The sequence below is a fragment of the Lissotriton vulgaris genome, chromosome 3_1 (assembly GCF_964263255.1).
Source record: "Lissotriton vulgaris chromosome 3_1, aLisVul1.2, whole genome shotgun sequence".
NCBI lineage: Eukaryota > Metazoa > Chordata > Amphibia > Caudata > Salamandridae > Lissotriton > Lissotriton vulgaris.
Window position 1 is genome coordinate 317,659,454 of NC_141689.1, and position 14,821 is coordinate 317,674,274.

Here is a 14,821-nt window from a genome sequence, read left to right on the forward strand (position 1 = left end):
AGCTGGGAGGCGGGAGCGGGGAGGGAACAGAAGGAAAAAAGGGGCGGGGTCAGCGGAGATGGCGGGAAGCGGGGAGCGGGGAGGGAAGACGGAGGGCGGGTAAAAACGGGCAATACGGCGGAAAACCAACAGTTTAAGGCAAACACAGAAGTATACAATTACAAATCCACAATGACACTAGCAACAGTACAAACAGCACCAGGGGCACAGGGGGAAGAGCGCTAAGCACGGACCACGCCGCTCGAAGGAGGGGGCGTGGTCACGAAGCGGCAGTCGGGCAGCGAGGCACACTGGAGGGGGAGGCACACGCAGCAGCTGGTGGCCGTGCGGCGCGGGAGTGTCCTAGGGCTAGGACACACTCACCTGCGTCGCACGGTCGCCATATATGGCCAAGTGCGCGGGTGGGCGGAGCAGCTGGGAGGCGGGAGCGGGGAGGGAACAGAAGGAAAAAAGGGGCGGGGTCAGCGGAGATGGCGGGAAGCGGGGAGCGGGGAGGGAAGACGGAGGGCGGGTAAAAACGGGCAATACGGCGGAAAACCAACAGTTTAAGGCAAACACAGAAGTATACAATTACAAATCCACAATGACACTAGCAACAGTACAAACAGCACCAGGGGCACAGGGGGAAGAGCGCTAAGCACGGACCACGCCGCTCGAAGGAGGGGGCGTGGTCACGAAGCGGCAGTCGGGCAGCGAGGCACACTGGAGGGGGAGGCACACGCAGCAGCTGGTGGCCGTGCGGCGCGGGAGTGTCCTAGGGCTAGGACACACTCACCTGCGTCGCACGGTCGCCATATATGGCCAAGTGCGCGGGTGGGCGGAGCAGCTGGGAGGCGGGAGCGGGGAGGGAACAAAAGGAAAAAAGGGGCGGGGTCAGCGGAGATGGCGGGAAGCGGGGAGCGGGGAGGGAAGACGGAGGGCGGGTAAAAACGGGCAATACGGCGGAAAACCAACAGTTTAAGGCAAACACAGAAGTATACAATTACAAATCCACAATGACACTAGCAACAGTACAAACAGCACCAGGGGCACAGGGGGAAGAGCGCTAAGCACGGACCACGCCGCTCGAAGGAGGGGGCGTGGTCACGAAGCGGCAGTCGGGCAGCGAGGCACACTGGAGGGGGAGGCACACGCAGCAGCTGGTGGCCGTGCGGCGCGGGAGTGTCCTAGGGCTAGGACACACTCACCTGCGTCGCACGGTCGCCATATATGGCCAAGTGCGCGGGTGGGCGGAGCAGCTGGGAGGCGGGAGCGGGGAGGGAACAGAAGGAAAAAAGGGGCGGGGTCAGCGGAGATGGCGGGAAGCGGGGAGCGGGGAGGGAAGACGGAGGGCGGGTAAAAACGGGCAATACGGCGGAAAACCAACAGTTTAAGGCAAACACAGAAGTATACAATTACAAATCCACAATGACACTAGCAACAGTACAAACAGCACCAGGGGCACAGGGGGAAGAGCGCTAAGCACGGACCACGCCGCTCGAAGGAGGGGGCGTGGTCACGAAGCGGCAGTCGGGCAGCGAGGCACACTGGAGGGGGAGGCACACGCAGCAGCTGGTGGCCGTGCGGCGCGGGAGTGTCCTAGGGCTAGGACACACTCACCTGCGTCGCACGGTCGCCATATATGGCCAAGTGCGCGGGTGGGCGGAGCAGCTGGGAGGCGGGAGCGGGGAGGGAACAGAAGGAAAAAAGGGGCGGGGTCAGCGGAGATGGCGGGAAGCGGGGAGCGGGGAGGGAAGACGGAGGGCGGGTAAAAACGGGCAATACGGCGGAAAACCAACAGTTTAAGGCAAACACAGAAGTATACAATTACAAATCCACAATGACACTAGCAACAGTACAAACAGCACCAGGGGCACAGGGGGAAGAGCGCTAAGCACGGACCACGCCGCTCGAAGGAGGGGGCGTGGTCACGAAGCGGCAGTCGGGCAGCGAGGCACACTGGAGGGGGAGGCACACGCAGCAGCTGGTGGCCGTGCGGCGCGGGAGTGTCCTAGGGCTAGGACACACTCACCTGCGTCGCACGGTCGCCATATATGGCCAAGTGCGCGGGTGGGCGGAGCAGCTGGGAGGCGGGAGCGGGGAGGGAACAGAAGGAAAAAAGGGGCGGGGTCAGCGGAGATGGCGGGAAGCGGGGAGCGGGGAGGGAAGACGGAGGGCGGGTAAAAACGGGCAATACGGCGGAAAACCAACAGTTTAAGGCAAACACAGAAGTATACAATTACAAATCCACAATGACACTAGCAACAGTACAAACAGCACCAGGGGCACAGGGGGAAGAGCGCTAAGCACGGACCACGCCGCTCGAAGGAGGGGGCGTGGTCACGAAGCGGCAGTCGGGCAGCGAGGCACACTGGAGGGGGAGGCACACGCAGCAGCTGGTGGCCGTGCGGCGCGGGAGTGTCCTAGGGCTAGTCCTTAGCGGTTATCCATCCTTCCGAGAGGGCTTCTTCTACCAGATGACCAATCATAGTAGTCAATCTGGGAGTGGGATCCTCCTCTAAACGTCGGTAAGATCTGTTATCACTCAAGTGTTTGGAACATTCGGCTTTGTAGGTTGAAGTGTCAAGGATGACCGTTGCTCCCCCTTTGTCAGCCGATTTTATGGTGATGAGGGGATCTTTTGACAAATCTTGCAGTGCCTGCTGTTCAGCTTTAGTGATGTTGACAAACGGTTTCTGTCTTTCCTTGAACAACTTCTGTACATCATGCGTGACTGCTTCTTCAAACGTAATGACTTTAGCGGGAACCGTGGAGCTTAGAGGTGTGAATGTAGATGCATTCCTCAAGCCTGTATTATGCCCCTCAGCGGTGGTCACTATATTGTCTTCCTTCGTGTTCTTTTCAAAAAAGAAATGAAGCCGTATCTTCTGGAAGAATTTGGAAATCTCTACCTGGGTTTGAAAAGCATCTCCAGGGGTAGTTGCTACAAAGCCAAGCCCACGGTTAAGCAGTTTCTCTTCTATGGGGGTCAATGCTCGTGAGCTAAGATTAACTACGAGCCCTTTTCCATGTTCGTACTCGTGCTCGCCTGGTCCTGTGGAACTTTCTTTCCACTCCGCAGATCCATTGACTGTGGGGGCAGATTCCACTGTACTTGGTTCTGTGCGGCTCGTCTCCTGCCCCGGGGTCTCCCTTGGCCAAACCCTAAAAAAGGATTCATATTCTGACCCTGTGGAAATTGGGCTGGGCCATACGGCCCTACTTGCTGCATAAATGGGAATTGGCCTGGTGCCCATGGATTTGGGGTCCACCATGGATTGAATTGTCCTTGGTTGAAATTGTTCCCCCTTCTCTGTCTTCTATTTCCCCTTCCCCGATTCGTGTTCATATTAGGGCTCTGGTTAGAGGAGTCAGAGTCACTGGAAAGGTCTTCCGATGTGGAAGTTCCATAAGTGGAACCGCCTCTCCTGCCATTCTTATTGTATGGTGCTGGTGTGTATGTTGCACTTGTATAAGGATAGATTTTTTCTTTGGAGAACTTGGCTAGATCTTTTTTGCATTTCTCTAATTTGGAGAAAAGAACAGAGTCTTTGAATTCTTTGTTCGCCTTATTGTTTTCATCCTGTTGCTTAGTAAATATTTTGGTTGAAAGTGTTGTTTTTATCTGGCCTTCTAAGATCTGGATCTCAATCATTATCTTGTCAGCAGCTTTTTTGGCAGTCTTAATAATTAAAACAAGCCAGTCTTGCGTACACTTCCAAGCAATAAGATACCAATCTCTGATGAAATCTTTGTCATCTAGAAATAATCTTGGGGCATTGTTGACTATTAAGCCCGTTGGAGCACCATTACCTCTCAGGTATTCGGCCATCGTGATACCATGAATACAGGTGCGAGAGTGACTCTTTTTCAAAATGAGAATCTTGGACCACCCTTCATCCCCAGTGTCTAATGGTTTGGGCATGAGGTCCAACATGCTTGGATTTTCATCCAAGATTGACTGTATTTCTGCCTCATCATAGGCTAAGCCTAGATTGGTTGCCATTTGTAAAACTATTCAAAGTGATGCCTAATCACTAAGTTGTTGGAACAAATTAGGCGGATTATTTCTATGGTGGTGCCAGCAATGAAAGGCTCTCAAGCGAGGTCCCAAAGACTCGGAGAGGTCTCACTTATTCACAAAAAGGAACCTTATTTGTGAAAGAGGAGTTCACAACGGAACCCACTTCTATTCAGACCCGCAGCCGAGGCTGCTCAAAACAAGAAATAACAAAGAGGTGGGGGGAGGGTCCCAGGGAATCTTTAGTGACCACACAGTTATAGCCCCCGGAGCAAAGTACAACTGAACAACAAAAATAACTATGGGTCAAAGTGGGGAGAGGATGTGTCTTTTTAAGAGGTGTGTCTGGGTGAATGTATGTGTGTTAAACCAATGTTTTGAATAGCACACAACTCTGTATCGCACAGGATGGGAAAAATATCCATCAGTTTATCGTCCTTTGCCGCCCTATCATCATTTGAAACCTTTCCCAAATGTGGAAGCAAAGTTGTTGCCACCACAACAAGGAAAAGGTGGTGCGTGGTAACTGAGATATTATTAGATAAACTGAGGAGCAGTGCAAGAAAAGAGATAGTGAAAATCAAAAGGTAAAGAGAAAACAGTGCTCTAAATGTAAAATTGGATAATGAACGCTAGGGAACTTTATTCTGGTGCCGTTCACTTCCAAGGTTAAAAAATTCAGTGCAAAACAATCAGTGAGTAACCCTAATAAACACTGATTCATATAATTGTGGTCGACATGTTTCTGCGGTCTATAGATCAATAAGTATCATCCGCTTCATCAGGACCTAAAGTAAATGCTACTGCTCAAAAGCGCGTTAAAAAGGAATTTGATACAGATTTCACCTGATCAAACCTGGTGGTCCTCCTAAATGTGTGGGGGGAATCTAGGAAAGACGTCATCAAGACACAGACAACGCAAATAAAAAGACACATACAAAGATAAAAACGACAATCACATGGTTAGTGTAAGTCATTTTAGATTATACATTAATGTGTTATGGCTTAACTGTGAAACTAGTTGCCAGACTCATGATATGGCAATCCTGTTGGGATAGTTACCAATCAATATTTTCCTCTCGCTCACCTTTAGGGTTAGAGGAACCTGCCACTCCTCATCTGGCTACAGCTCAGGAAGATAGTGCACCGCTCTAAAATGAGAAGGAGATGAGACCTGTAAAGTCACGAAACCACTGCGAGAGCCAGACAAACCAGCACCACATCGAGACTGCTGTGGATGTCCGTCATTATCAATTCAAGAAAAAAGTAAAACCCCTTAGATTGTTGGGGTTGAGATGTGAGGTCTACCATTGTCAGATCAAACTGTCCCGATTTATTATGGAAAACAGCATACTAAGCTATAGTGTTAAGGGGTTGTATCCTTGTGTTAAGATCTAGCGTGTTCAAGTTCCAGTATCCTCATCAGAGACCACTCATCTTACCACACCTGTTATTTTAACTAATAGCATGGAATAAAACATACCAAAATGTAGTTTATAGGTGTTCTTTTTTATATATAACGATCTAGCATTCTTAAGTTGTATGCAAGTTTCCCCACAAGAGACCACACAAACTGCCACCCCGACTGTGTTCAAAGGTGGCATCACGATCTTGTAGCCCAGAGCTCATCTTAGTAAACAAGCACAAACATAAACAGATCAGTGCGGGTCACTTCTGCTTATTCCTAACCGCTCATGAGTCGACACAGTTTAGGCGGCTCGCAATGCAGATCTGCTTGTGACCGGTATTTGCCCAGAGCCCATCTTTACAAACAAGCATAAACAAATATGCTCGGGTCAATTCTCCTGACTCCTAGCCGCCCATGAATCAACACTATCTAGGCAGTGCAGACCTGCTTGTAACCGGTATTAGGCGACAACCGGGTGAATGCCTCCTGATATTTAAAACCCGGTACTTTTAAATTCCACACGTGAGCTCTTAACCTGCGAGTGGCACCTGTCCCCACGGGCTCGTTTAGACAAATATGCGTGGCGCTTCTATTGACACAGCCGTTGATCGCGCAGCACACCCTGGCAACCTAAGCCACATAAGCATTCAAGGGCTTACCTGCCCGTCGGTACACTCGGCAGCCGTCTGTGCTGCTGGGGAGGTATCGAGACGGGTGAGGCTCCGTTACTTGTTTCCTCACGGTCGTGCCTCATACGTCATCATCATTCGACCTAGCATGCCGGGAACCGTAGTTCCGCTTGGTCAATGTCGATGCCTGGCGATGGCCAAGTGTGTGTGGGCTCGAGAACGGGTGAAAAACGTCAAAGGATCTATGAGATGTGCTCAAAAGGAATACCTCACTAAGTGGGTATTAAATATTTTCAAGAATGAAATAAAAATACCCTGTATGATTTAAATCTGTGGTATGTGGTTTAAGAGTAAATCAACGCAAGGAAGTCAACAACAGATCACTTCATGGCTGAGTGAGTATTGATGGTCCCAATCAGGAAAACCTGATAAATCAATTTCATCAGAGATTGATAAATACCGGTGCCACGCAAAGAAAGTGCTGTAAATAATACATGCAACCCAATTGATGTAAAACAGAACACCATATGTCTGAGTGTGTATTGATGATCCCACTCAGGAAACCCTGATAAATCAATATAATCAGAGATTGCTAAATGCGGGTGCTTGGCAGAGACATGTGCTGAAAATAGATATAATTAGAGCGACATCCAAGGGATGTCCTCATTCAGGCCAGCCTTGTCCGAGTTTAGTTTATACACCCATTTCTGCTCAATTTTGAAGAGGTGTTTGGAGACATCTGCGATATGAGAAGGAATATAAGGTTGTTCCAATACTGTCCAATGAAAATCTGTAGGTTTATGGTTGACTTCCAGAAAGTGATTGGTAAGCCTAGTTGCCTGCTTTTTACACCGTATGGTACTCTTATGCTCGGAGATCCTTGTTCGCACTTTTCTCGTTGTCATTCCTACGTATCTTAAGGAACAGGGGCAGGTAATTAAGTATATTAGGTTACTGCTGTTGCAGTTCGTGAAACGCCTTTGTTCCCATGCTCTGCTTGTTCCAATGTCAATGCTGGTGGATTTACTAGTTTGCGGACATGCAGCACAGTTACCGCGTGGGTGGTGTCCTGTCACTGCGGGCATATCCCAGAGTGTCCCAATTTGGCGAATACTATCTGTCCTAGGCCTCGTGTGTATCAGCTGATCTCTAATGCTGGTTCCTCTCTTGAAGGCAAACAAGGGTTGTTCCAAGTTGTCGCGGCCTGTGTTCAGGATCTTCCAATGTTTGCGGATGATTTGTTGTATGGCATTGGATCTCGTGCTGAATGTATTCACACATGTTATCCTGTCGCTCTGTGCTTTCTGAGGGGCTGGTTCTAATAAGGCCTCACGGTTATTGTTGGCAGCCCTCTTTTTAGAGGTTCGAACCAGTTTTTTAGGGTATTTCCTTTCCAGCAAATTCTCTTCAAGATCCTTGGCATGCTTATCAAAGGTCTCCTTAGTTGAACAGTTACGTTGGACACGTAAAAATTGTCCAAATGGGAGATTGTCCCGGAGAGATTTAGGATGACAACTCCCATATTCTAAAAGGGAGTTACGAGCCATGGGTTTCTTATATAGCTCAGACCTTAAACCTTCTGGGCATGCTGATATTAACAGTTCCAGGAAGGCCAGCGATTGACGGTCATATTCTATGGTGAACTTCAAGTAGTTATTGCAATTGTTTAACCACCTGTGGAAATCCATTAAATCCTGCACATTGCCACGCCATATCACTAGGATGTCGTCTATGTATCTTTTCCAAACCCGTACAGATGGTAGATACGGGTTTGTGTTGTTGAGTGCGTGGTCCTGTTCGAAATTGTGCATGTAAAGGTTTGCCAAGCTCGGCGCAAAAACGCTGCCCATGCTGGTGCCAGACGTTTGCAGATAGTAGTTGTCCTCATATTGAAAGAAATTTTCTTTCATCGCTATACTCGCTAGGTCCATGATAAAGGAGATAGGCGTGATGGAATCATGGTCACTCGCATTCAAAAGCTGTTCAACTACCTCAAGGGTCTCGTCCTGTGGAATCGAGGTGTAGAGTGATTCCACATTGAAGGACACCAGAATATCTGTTACAGAATTGAATTCGATCTCTGGTAGGAGCCTAAGCACGTCTTTAGTGTCTTGCAAATAAGACGGTATGGACCGTACTAGCGGCCTCAAGAAAACATCCACAAAGGATGAAAGGGGTTCCATGAGAGAACCGATGCCTGATATTATTGGCCGGCCTGGCGGGGGCCTTTGCTTCTTGTGTATCTTGGGTAAGATGTAAAAGTAAGGCATCATAGAACACAGTTGCCGACATTAGAGACGGTGAACCAGGTTTGACCCTCGGCATCGGCTCAGTGTCTTGTGATTCTGGGCAAATGACAATCTCCCTGTGCCTACCAAAAATCCAAAAATGAATGTGTCCTTGTGTAACGTAACTGGTGCTCATGTAAAGAGCTCCAATACCTTCTGGTCGAGTTTGCACTATATAAATCTGCACATTAAAAAAATGACTACCTCTCCACACCGACCAGCTCCCATGCCACCACTTCCGGAGAAAGGAGGGAAATTGCGCCAATAATTTTTCAGTTTCTACATCCAAACACAGGAGTTACAGGCCCCCTTGTGCGGGGCACTGGGCTGCTGCTGTGCATGCTATAAAAATACATCTATGTAATTTACCTTTGCTGATGCATCCATTGGTGTTTCCATAATATATGGAATTATGAAATTTGGACGCAAAGTAGCAGCTTTTGCTGATAAATTGAACGAGAAGAAAGTTGCTAAAGCCAACGAGGTTAAAGATTCAGCAATTGATGCCCTCAATCAGGCAATTACAGACCAGAGCAAAGTACAGTGGCGGGTTGGACGCCATTACACTTTTGATGCCAAGAGAAATACCGTTGTCATCAGGCGCGCAACACCCATTGGACTCACCGGGCTTCAGCCCCCCCCCCGTGGTGTGTGGCAGACTGGGATGAGACAGATCCCGGGCACACACAGAGCCGCACCCGAACGTTTCACAGGTCTTTAAAAGACCATTTGAATGTTAATTAGGCCTTGAAGTTGTTTCCCCCCTTCTAAGAGCCCCTGCAGCTCCACTCTGCCTACTGATTAAAGGTTCAGCCCCCCCCGAAATTTTTTCTTACCCCCCCCCCCCCCCCCCCCCCCCGAAATTTGGCTCTAGTTGAGCCTCTGGTTGTCATGGTACTCGAATCAAACTACCGGGAAGGCTTCTCACCGTTCACCATGAGGCGCAGATGCGCTTAGACTATCACGACAACCTGCTGCATGTGAAGTTTCGCCGGGAGCAAGGTGAAGGTGGCATGTTGAAATGGGTGGAGAGAAACGTTATTCAGAGTATATCTGCGTAATATGAGAAGGGGAGTACAATAAAGTGTATTTCGGGCATCAAGGCGCTATCTGAGACTGTATAAGCCAGCTTGCAAACTTGAGACTTCACACCTCCATGTGAGAGAGGATCTGGATTTGAGCTTTTTCTGATACTGTGCCTTATAATAATCTAATATATATATATATATATATATATATATATTACGGATGCCGCTTTCAAATTGCGCTGCAGCGAGTCTCGCCAGCCAACAAAGGAAACTCGGACACGGATATATATTTACACCTAAGAAAGAAATAAAAGATGATGGTACACCCTGGACCCTCGATTATAGATTGCATTGGCATAGCCATTATTCCTATAAATATTATTGTTCATATCTTGCACAAATATTTTCACAAGTGCACAACAATAAAAATATGTTAAAAAAACATTATTTCGCATGCAGATTTTATGGACTATAGACCAAAGTAAATATAAACAATAGTAATAACAAGGTAAAACAGTCATTGAACATAATGCAAAAATGCTATTACAAAAAATGTAGATTGCAATTACAAACATGTACGCCTACACATACAAACTTTTTGCTTTACGTGTATTTGCTATACAAAAAAAGCCAATAGGTATCAACTTCCAGATTATCAATCTTTAGCCATGCAACACTTTCTATTACTGCACATACCAATATCTGCTGGATAAGTAACTACTTATAAAATACTAAAAGCGAGACCTATTGGTTATGCCAATGCTTGTTTCTAAAGTACTGACGCTCCACCGCCAGCTGCAATCCATTCCGCCAAGAGCTGATTTAATTTCAGAATAGTCATTTTACTCCTTCTCTCAGTTTTTGGAGAAGAGTGGGACTGTAATCTAGATTTGAGTAGAGGGGATTGGGTTCTTCTCCATTACCGCACTTCTTTTTTTCTTTTTTTCTTACATTGGCCGAACTCTCCCAACCCACCCATATCCCTTCTTCTCACTCTCCATGTTTTCATATTGTCTTCACGTGCCTTGGTGTCTGGTTCAATGATGCTTTGCAGGGGGGCGTGGCCGGGAGCTCTAGAGGAGAGCTCTCTGCCCTAAAAAAAAATCCTCCTGCACCATCCTACTGATCTATGCACATCCCTTTACTGTAGGGAAGTGCTGCGACACACAGCATCTGACAGGGACTCTGAGTCTGTTTAGGGGTCTTCAACATTGTTGGGGCCCCGTGAATTGTGTGGGCTTTCCATAAGGTGATCTGGTGTGGCTTCGTATTGGGGAGATCGCAGTGTACTGCCAGGGCTGTGCCTGCAACCTACAGGCCATCAGTGAGCCAGGCGGATGCGGTGCTGCTCTCCCGAAGATCCAGAGGCAGCGGCGGCCTTAGGCATGTGCAAGTTGTGCACCTGCACAGGGCCACCAAACCCCAGGGGCCACCACACCAATATATATCCTTAATATAATAATCCTCTGAAGATGAATACATATTTGTGTGGCGGCCCCTGGCAGGGATTTGGCAGCCTCCGGCTCTGTTCCACTTCCAAACAGCCTGACCCCTCCTCTTCACTGGCCTCCGCGCTCCACCCCGCCCGGACCGCCTCTTCCAGGGCTCTCTACCTACGCTCCCTGCCCAGGGCCGCCATGAGCCTAGAGCCGCCCCTGCCAGAGGCCAGGAGGCCTGGCCTGGGAGTGCATCTTCACTACACCCGGTGACTCACTCCGCGGCTGGGGAAGACCCTGCCGATGGTATTGGGGAAGCCACATTTGAAACGCAGAGGTTATTTGGGAGTGCAGCGGCCTGGAGGAGGGTTGCGTGCCTCGGTCGGCTCCCCTTCTTCCTTTGTTGGACCCTGAACACTGCCTGTGGATGTGCTGGACCGCTGATTATGCGAACCATCGTGGCTGAGAATGTTAGGGGTCTGGATGCCAAGAGGGGGAAGCCCTTTGTCACGGCCTGGCCTAGCGGCCATTGGGGGACTCTTTTTTTGGAATTGTGTTTGCAGCAGTTCGGAGGCTGCATGGCGGGTGCAGTGGCCTTTAGGTGGACTTTTTACCTCGGCCCTGCCTGCTTACCCCTACCCCTGGCACCTGGGACCTGCATGAACTTTTCTTTCTCTGGGAGAGATTGGCCCTGATGGTCAGGAGGACTTTGGACCTTGCCGGGCTGTTGGATGGGGCTGACACCTGGGGGCAAGCGATCCCCCCCTCGCGGGACCTGCCCTTGGTTGATAGGGAGGACACTGCATGGCGGTATGGAACGCTGCTGCTGTCACTGTTGCTGTGGAGCATCTCAGCTTAGATGTCTTGCCATGGGGCACCCAACTCTGCAATATGGCACAGTGGTATTTGGGTGCGCTCTGGATCCTCGCTGTGGACACTCTCGACATCCAGAAACCTGCTAAGACTGACGTATTGGTGGTGGCTTCCCTGTGACTTCTGATGTGAGCCTGAGCGCAGGTTTCCTGGGATGTATGTGTTTTTTGTGTCCTCTGCTCTCATTACGGAGGCTGCTTGACTGGCTATGGGACCCCTGACTTTCCTTACTTGAGCCCATATTGTGACCGGCTGCTGGCTTGAGGGGCGGTTGTGTGAGGGATGCTCCGGAATTGGGGTGCATTGGACATTCTGGCCCTTAACTAACCCTATCCCCCTTACCGTAGATACAAGAAGCCCCTAAGTGGGACTAGAGTAGCAGCAGATTTCAGCTGACAATAGCCTTCCGAGGAAGTGTTTGACACAATGGGAAAGCTTGGCTGAAAGGGGCCTCCCAGTGACCTAGATCTGCATGCAGATAGTTAAAGACAGTGGCCGCTCCTTGGCTAAGGTGGAGGAGCATCGTCCCACTGCTCAAAAGGAAAAATAAAATGATAATAACATATTGTTATTATTTTTATTTAATTTTCCGTATTGCAGTCAGTGGCGAGTGGGGCTGGCCAGAGCGAGGGAGTAGCGGTGTGCACTCCCTACGTGTGCATGAACTGTTTGGCTGGCCCTCCTGGGGCGACCAAACACTTCATGAGCACTTTGCATGTTCCTTCCAGGCTGCATTACACAGCCTGGTTAGGAGCATACACAGGGTCCCTGTTCCAGTCTGAGTGACAATCCACGGAGCTCAGACCAATCACAGCTCTGCTTTGCAATGTTGTGATTGGCTCAGGGGAGCTTGTATGCCTGGGTACTTCCTGCTGCCGGCCGGGTCAGGATGATGAAGAGGACGAGGATGGGGGAGAGGTGGTGGCTGTCCGTTAAAGGTACGTTTTTTTAAAATTAGATTCCTCTTGATGCCCCCTTCCCATCACCCCTTCTGGTAGAAGCCGCAACTGGTTAAAGATAAACCCCAATGGGGGGCCTACAGATGACAATAGATCAATACATAGCTGTGGGCGTAGTAAGCGACCAATCGGCGGTTGGTGGGGGAGGACTTGATGACCTGCAGGGCTTCATGGGTGAGCATATTCTGGCAGCAATTGAGGTTCCAGGATCAAAGTCCAGGCGAAGATAAGCTCAGTATCTATGCATGTAACTCTGCTGTGCACCGATCTGCGTAAAGTGACTGAGAGGTCACTAGATACTGAACAACACATTACCAAGCTCAAGGAGGAAGTGAAAGCTCTCCAGTCCACAATTGCTACCCTAACAAGCCAAACACAGCTACTTGAAATACGAGCAGAAGTGGTAGAAGCCTAGCCACCTAACACTGTACCATTCAGAACTGGAATAGCAACACAGCTAACACTATAAAAGGATAAAAAATTGAGAGAAAAAAACGTTGTACCTCCTTGATGACTGAGGACCTTGTGTGGAGTGTAGGAAGGTGGATATCTGACTATGGTTACCCCCAACTTTTTGCCTGGTGTTTTGCTGGTTTTTCGACTTAGTTGACCTGGGACCCTGCTATTCAGGGCCCCAGGCCTACTGCTCTCTCTGTAAAATGGATTCCATGTACCTTAGGTGCATATCTAATTGGATACTGAGTCACCTTATCAGTCCCTGTATAGCATACCTTAGGTATCCAGGGCATAGGTGTACCCAGGGCCTACCAGGGGCTGCAGCATGTATTATGCCACCCCTGGCTGGCCATCCAAATCTGACACAACTGGCTGCACGACAGCTGGGGCAAGGTGGTGTAATCACCCTTTGCTTTAGATATAGTATCCCTATATCTAACCCTAAAATGGACACATGTATTCCTATCAGTCACTCCTATGGCAGGCCTTAACAATCCTGAAGGCAGAGTGCTTGGAATTATGGTGCTCTGGCATGAGCTGAGCCCGTTTGCAGCTTGCGGAACCAAGTCCTAATAGCTGTTCCATGATAACGCGTACCATATACTCTTAAGTGCATTATAATCCTCGCGGTTATTTGCTATCTTTGGTATCGCTTTATCAAAACATGTCGAGTAAGGTGTCATATGAATTGGAATACTAACCCCTCGCCAATTCTGGAGACGGGGTTAGCATTCCACCCTTCTAGAGGGACACGACATGTATGTAACTGTGAACCCCGGTTAAAGTTAACTCGAGCCTCAGCATCACAAAATGGATGCTGCCACCACAGACACAAGTCTGACCTCCTGCTGCTGGAAGTCCTTCCAGCGAGGAGAGCTTGGACGAAGGGTTTCCTGTCAGGGGCAGTGCTAGCACCATCCCAGACAGGGTTTTGTGTATCCCAGGTAGGCAGGGCTGAGAGGAAGGTGACTGCAAGTGGCACCCCGGTGCTCACTGTGCATATGCCGGCTCAAACCAGATCCAGGGGCACACCAGCCCCTGAGCTGGGGAAAGTCCGGACAAGGGAGAGGGGTGTAACCACCCCCCTCCTGGTCCCACCCATGGGCAGGACCTAGTCGCGTGCCAGCCCCTTTTTTTAGAATAAAGGTAGGAGCAGGCCCCCTTCCCAAATTAGATCATCCTGAATCTTGAACGACTTTCTACGAAAGGAACTCTTGACTTTCTTTGAGGACTCTCCCTTGTGGCTAAGGAGTAACCACCCTGCACCCACAGGCACCATCTAAGCATCGCGGTTTGCTGTAAGTCCATCCTCCGGATCAAGACTGCCCAGCTCGACGAGACCCGGATTCCCTGGCATCTCTGACCTCTTCCTGCATCATCAGCCCAGCTGAGATTCGTGGGTGCGACGAGACCTGAGGGACCGGCCATCTTCTGAAACTGCACGCCGCTTAACCAGCACGACCGCCGAGGGATCCTCGAGTGAGTGCTTTGGGGTTTGAGAAGCCCTAACCCTGAGCAGCTCCAGCACCGAAGTCCAGCCCCCCAGCATCCACCAGATCTGCGTGGGGCCCTTCTGCTCTTTGCTGCTCACCGCGTTGTCCGGTCACTTGCCCGTTGGCTAGTGGCCTTCCTGACGACGTACCACGACAATTACACCTCTGGTCTGGTTGCTCCAGACTGGCCCTTGCTCCCTTCCAAAAGAGGAGCGCCCGGACCCTCCTGGTCCACTCCAGACGCCATCTTG